Raw genomic sequence first — 6756 nt, 5'->3', positions numbered from 1 at the left:
GGAGGTGGGGGGTACGGGAAGAGACTGGACAAAAATCGTAAACCTATGGACGTGGACAATGGAGGGGGGTAAGGGCAGGGGGTGGGGTGGGAACCAGGTGGAGGGGAGCTATCGGGGGGGAGGGGGAGGAACTGTAATAATCTGAACAATAAAGATTTATTTTTTTTAAAAAAAGAAAAGAATTTGCCACAGCCCAGCTGGTGAGGCTTAGTGCTTGAACATTGATTGACCCATGAACCAAGAGGTCCCTGGTTTGATTCCCGATCAGGGTACATGACCAGGTTGCAGGCTCGATCCCTGTAGGGGGCGAGCAGAAAGCAGCTAATGATGTTTTTCATCAATGTTTCTATCTCTCTATCCCTCTCCTTCCTTTCTCTCTAAAAAAAATCAATAAAAACATATTTAAAAAAAAAGAACTTGCCACAAATGCCTGGCAGAACAAGTGCCCAATAAATGTGCTGTTATCCACAGGAGGTGTGGGCACTGAGTGCATTAACCACAGGGAAACCCTAAAGGACTCCTTACTCTAAAAGTCTTTCCCACCACCTTGACTGCCTGAAATTCCTATAGCAGGAAACAGATCTTCCATGCTACCATTGGGGAAGAACTATAATAAAATACTTCAGGAAGAGATCATCTCTTACATTCTCTCCAAGACTTCAGATCCTTTCGGAAGAGGAGGGGCTTGGTGAAAGTTATCAGGCCAGGTCCCTAAAGGACAAAGATGGGGCTTGGAGGAGGTGGGGCTGTCAAAGAGAGGTTGGGACATGAAGTGACTTAAGCTTTGAACACATTTCCAATTCTTTTTTTCTTATGGCAAAGAGCACACTGGTTTAGGGATGTTTTGTTTTTATTTGACTTTTTTAAAATATGTTTTTATTGATTTTAGAAAGAGAGAAAGGGAGAGGGATAGAGAGAGAAACATGAATGTGAGAAAAACATATCCATCAGCTGCCTCCTGCATACCCCCTACTGGGGATTGAGCCCACAACTTGGGCATGTGGGGGGGGGGGCGGTATCATGGGTTGAAACTCAACCACTGAACCAAACCCACTGGCTTTTTTATTTTTTAAATTTTTTTCCCACTGGGCTTTTTTATTTTTTAATCCTCTCCTGAGGATATTTTTTCCATTGATTTTTTTTAGAGAGAGAAAAGAGGGAGGGAGAGGAGGGAGAGAGAGAGAGAATAAAAACATTGACAGGGGCCTGGGATGAACCTGCAACCGAGGTACATGCCCTTGGCCGGAACTGAACCGTTTGGTCTTAGGGCCAATGCTTTAACCACTGAACAACCAGCCAGGGCTGTTTTTGTTTTTAATCATGATTCACACAGCATACTTCTCTACTCCCCCAGTGTTGCAAATGGCCACATAACACTAGGACACAGTGAGGTTAGGATTATAGTTAGGATATATTTTTTTGCTTCAATCCCATTCATTTTCCTGCAGGTTGCCAGCTATTCAGAAACTGAACAGGAGAAGTTAGGTAAATGAGAAAAGCTCTCTACCTTATCAATTATTGTTGATGGTAGAAGTAGGCAGGACCCAGGATCCCTAATCCCCAACACCCTCAATTAAAAGGTGCTTTTGAAACACACCCTGAGTAGACATGCCCAGAGTAGCACAGAGCTCCAAACTGAACTGGGGCTGCCTGAAATCAAATAAGAGGAGCCCTCCCCGCACCATGGCCCCATCTTCTTAAATTCAGATTGCTTATTGTGATTAAGAGGTCAGCCTGGGGCCAAGCCCCGGCTCTGCCATTGCCAGCTATGTGACCTTAGACAGTCTAGGTTACTCCTCCAAGTCTTCTCTCATTCACACATGAAATGGAGTTAATGATAGTACCTACTTCGTAGATAGGACTCATAGAAAATACATGTGAAATGATTTGCACCAGATTCTAAGAATAAAAAGGCAAATGAAGTCTTTCCATCAGATTGTGACTCTGTGTGACAAGGGCAACCGAGGTGGTTTCAGCCAGGGAGTCTCCCTGAAGCACGTCATGAAGTCACGTTAAGCAGCCATAGAGGCAAACCAACCCGGGAGAGGATGACACCAGAAATGGACTTTTACTCTCTAGTCATCAGAGAAATGCAGACTAAGACCACAGTTAGATATGACTTTGTCTTCCCTGAAATTATCAAATATTAGAAAAAATAATACCCAGAGTTATTACACAGGTGGGAAAATGACTCGCTTGCCCAGTGCAAATCAACTTTCACAGTATCAAATGATTTATAAATTTGCAAAAGTTTTAATCCAGTAATTTTACTTCCAGAAAAGAATTCTGTGGAAATAAATAAGGATGTGCATAAGGATTTGATGGTGAGGATGCTCATCACAAAGCTTCTTGTGAAAAGGAAAAATTAAAAACAACCTAAAAGTTCATTAAAATGGGAATGATTAACTAATAGTTGCACATTCTTGCAATGAAATACTACACAGCATTTCATACACACATGCTAAAACCATCTTTAAGAGCATTTGGGCCCTAGCTGGTTTTGCTCAGTGGACAGAGCATCAGTCTGCGGACTGAAGGGTCCTGGGTTCGATTCCCATTAAGGGCACATGCCTGGGTTTCGAGAGAGAGAGGCATTTTGGAAGTTTTCATTGTAACCCAAATAGTAACTTGAAAAAGCTATGGATAGTATGATACAATTTAGGGAGAAGATGCTTAGCAAAAAGGCAAGAGTGTAGATAGTAAACAGTGGTTACTTCTACGGGTGAGGAAAAGCATTACAGCAGAAGTTCCCTTAATAGCTCTAAGCAACTTCAGAAGACCCTGCAAATCTACAAATGATCAGTCTGAAAGCACACAGCACAGGGCCTGGCTAATAGTAAGGACTAAATTAGTGATAGCTATAATACCAATGGTGATGACAATAATACTTGAATGAGAGTCTTTAGACAAAACTCACCCAGGCTCCTTCTCTCTCTTCCCCTTTTGTGCTTCCCATTTCCCATTGCTCTCTCTTCCCCTTTTGTGCTTCCCATTTCCCATTGCCTCATTTCGTCCTTTAAAATGTCTTGTGCCTGGCCAGCATGGCTCAGTGGTTGAGAATCGACCTATGAACCAGGAGGTCACGGTCCGATTTCCAGTCAAGGCACATGCCCAGGTTGTGGGCTCGATCCCCAGTATGAGCATGCAGGAGGCAGCCGATCAGTGATTGTCTCATCATTGATGTTTCTCTCTCTCTCCCTCTCCTTTCCTCTCTGAAATCAATAAAAGTATGTATATATTTATATTTTAAAATGTTCTCGGGAGTAAGGAGAAAGGGGATAGTTTATCCAACGAACCTGAAGATCCTGAGAAAGTTAAAGGACTAAAGAGAATGAAGAAGGGGAAAGGGAGGAGCACTCACCACCTTTGGAATCAAGGGCCCTTTGTGCGGCAGAGCTGGAGTCTCCAAGCTGCGGAGCCTCCCTCCATCCATCCGGGGAGATCAGGCATCAGGCAGAGGGGTCGGGAAGGGCTCTGGAGGTGGGCCTGGGAAAAGCTCTCCTTTCATTCTAATGCCCACAGCCCTCACCCAGGGGCTCCCTCTCTGTCCCACAGACTCCCTTCTAGCTGCCCCTACACACCACAAGCTCCGCCCTGCCTGTCTGCCCCTGATAAGGGAACAGAGCAGAGAGAGGCCTCCCTTAAAAAGTGAGGGAAACTCCAAATGCCACCGGGTGTCAGGGACCTTTGGCCCTCACACCCTTCCCCTCCCCAGCTAACTGCATAGTGATTCCTTTTCATAAGTTTTGACCCTAAAGCACCCTTTCCGAAAAGCTTGCTCCCACTTACTTTCCAAATCTGAGTAAACTTGAAGGTCGGTTTCAAAGACATCTACCAATTAGCCACCTTCTTGAACTCACTGCCTTTATCTCCAGCTGCACCCCGACACATGCGTCCTGACAAGCAAACGTGCTTACTGTCTACCAACCTGCGATAAACCCTTTCCTGACTGTCTCGACAGCTTTCATAATATCCATAACTGTATATTCACAACATCCATAATTGTATCCTTAACAATGAATTAAAAAACAAAACAAATGAAACAAAAACAGACTCATAGAAATAGAGACCAATGGGTTGTTGCCAAAAGGGATGGTGTGGAGGGATGGACGAAAAAGGTGAAGGGGAATATAGTTAATAATATTGTGATAAATGCACACGTGACAAATGATTACTAGAATTAGTAGGGTGATCACATGGTAAGGTATAAAAATGTCACATCACTATATAGTACGCCTGAAAGTAATATAAACAATATAAAATTGTGTACAAACTATACTTAAATAAAAAATAAATTTTAAAAATGGTTCTTTCTGGAAAGGGCAATGAGATTGATGGGAGGGGAGAGAGAAGAGAGAAACTTTCATCTTTACTCTTCATGGTTTTTACAAAAAGCACATATCACATAATATTTCAATAATAAAATATATATGGGGGAGACCCCAAAGCATTATATACTTTTACGTGTTTTTGAACCTTCTAAAAATGGAGCACATTATACCTAATTCTCCGTAATTTCCTTTTTTCAGTCAACATTCATTTCTGAGCCTAGCTGACACCTGTGGTGGGCCAAACCATGTCCCTCAACCCACTCGATTTCGGGGTAACTGAAACTTGCCAACAAGCTGCCAGCATGCCACCCCGAGGCCACAGCAGTTCTTTGCTCATCTCACTCGGGCTCTCTACAAAACTTGGGAAGGCTGTTTGACCTGTGGGCAGCTCAGGAGTTCAGGAAAGTTAATACCTCAGGGGATCAACCTGCTGGGACAGGAGATAGAGGAAAGCACTCCAGCCTCGCACCTCAGAGGGACAGTTCTGAGCTGTATTCTTCACAACTCTCAGAGAGCTCCCAGTGGGAATGAGCACAGTAGCCCACAGTCATCAGTAGCTCAGTAATGCACATTTTATTGGTTTTGCTTCCTTTTCTTCTCACCATTTCTGATTCCTGGGATCACTTCCTAAATATGGAAAGATTTGTTTCAAACACTCTGCTATGGGTGGAGTGCAAATTAAGACACTGAAATTCATCCAGACTAATTCACAGAGCTTCACTACATTCATTCACCATTCACCGCTGTGTGGTAGGCCATTGCCTGGATATACCAATAGATTGTCCATTGCCTCCAGTACATTCATTCACCGCTGTGTAGTAGGCCATTGCATGAATATGCCAACAGACTGTCCATTCCCTCCAGTACACCCATTCACCACTGTGTGGTAGGCCAATGCATGAATATACCAACAGACTGTCCATTCCCTTGATGATAAAAATGCGGTTGTTTCTGGTCTTTTGCTTTTGCAAACAGTGCTGCTTTGAACATTCTTGATCCATGTTTCATGGTTCACATGTGCAAGAATTTCTCTGGGAGAAATGACGAGAGAGAATCATTGATTGGCTGCCTCCTGCATTCCCTAAACAGGGGATTGAGCCCCAAACCCAGGCATCTGCCCTGACTGGGAATCAAGCCCTGACCTCCTGGTTCATAGGTCGACCCTGAACCACTGAGCTACACCAGCCTGGCTATGCTCTTTTTTAAAATCTGATTTAAAAAGGCACTTAAGGTTTACCCTCTTAATCATTTTTATAGTCACACTGTTGTACAACAGATCTCTAGCACTTTTTCATCTTGCAAAACTCCCTATCCACTGAACATCTTCCTTTTCCCCCCTCTCCCAGCCCCTGGCAATTACCATTCTACTTTCTAGCGGTTTGACTATTTTAGATATCTCATATAAATAGAATCAGGCGGTATTTGTCTATGTGTGAGGTTGTGCTCATTTTTAAGGCTTTAGATATGTCACACTAAACTGATTTCCAACAAGTTGTGACAATTTACACTTTGAAATTGTGTGTCTAGACCACACCCTGTTTGCTTAGCATCCATCATTTGTTTCAAAAGAAACAAAAGTAATGGGCCTGAATATGTTTTCATTGTCTTACCTAGAACCTTGGCTGAAATTCTTGCGTGGGACACTTAACTAGCTGTGTGACCTTGGACAAGTCACTTAACTTCTCCGTGCCTTTGTTCCTCTATCTGTAAAATGGGGATAATGATCATAGATTAGTATACATGTACATTATTACACAAACTTATTATGAGCAATACATGAGTTAAGAAATGTGAGGCTCTAAGAACAGTGCCTGGAACATAAAAAGCCCAGAAGAGAGGGGGCTATTATTGTTGTTAGTAGTTTTTGTTGTTGCACTGAACAGGGTTTCTGTTGTCAAAGCATTTGCCTACCATTTTCTTCAATCCTTGATAATGTAATGAATGAAAAATGACAGCCAGCTTTTTTTTTTCTGGACTGCGGACGATTTCCTTTTTCAAAGCACTGTGGCAAACGGGATCTCACTTGATCTTCCTAATATTAAAACTCAGAAATCAATAAGACAGCAATCACCATCCCCGCTTTTTGAATTAAGAAACTGAGACTTGCCCTAGCCGGATTGGCTCAACCTGCGGACTCAAGGGTCCCGGGTTCGATTCCGGTCAAGGGCATGTACCTTGGTTGCGGGCACATCCCCAGTAGGGGGGTGTGCAGGAAGCAGCTGATCGATGTTTCTCTCTCATGGGTGTTTCTAACTCTCTATACCTCTCCCTTCCTCTCTGTAAAAAAATCAATAAAATACATTTAAAAAAAAAAAGAAACTGACTCAACAAGTTACAATTCTAGTCCCAGGTTTCAGATCTCACCCTTCAAAGCCTAGCAGATGTCCCACAAAATATTCCCGGGGAAAACTTTTGTTAAACCGCC

At 43.1% G+C, this 6756-nt stretch overlaps 1 protein-coding gene across 2 annotated transcripts in view; it reads right to left on the bottom strand.

The window, feature by feature from the left end:
- The window catches only part of ERMAP (erythroblast membrane associated protein (Scianna blood group)), a 19999-nt gene extending 13770 nt beyond the window's left edge, over positions 1-6229 (bottom strand). Inside the window, exons 1-4 of one of the 2 annotated variants that reach the window (XM_015563180.1) lie at positions 5942-6229; positions 5240-5362; positions 4801-4958; positions 3362-3486 (exon numbers count right to left, since the gene is read on the bottom strand). The gene's annotated coding sequence lies outside the window, so the exon portion shown is untranslated. Of the gene's footprint in view, positions 1-3361; positions 3487-4800; positions 5363-5941 lie in introns of both variants that reach the window. The other variant, XM_015563179.1, reaches the window with a different exon arrangement.
- Between the last annotated feature and the right edge of the window lie 527 nt (positions 6230-6756).

The sequence above is a fragment of the Myotis davidii genome, unplaced genomic scaffold, assembly GCF_000327345.1.
Source record: "Myotis davidii unplaced genomic scaffold, ASM32734v1 scaffold458, whole genome shotgun sequence".
NCBI classification, from domain to species: Eukaryota; Metazoa; Chordata; class Mammalia; order Chiroptera; family Vespertilionidae; genus Myotis; species Myotis davidii.
This window is presented reverse-complemented; position numbering and strand designations above follow the sequence as displayed.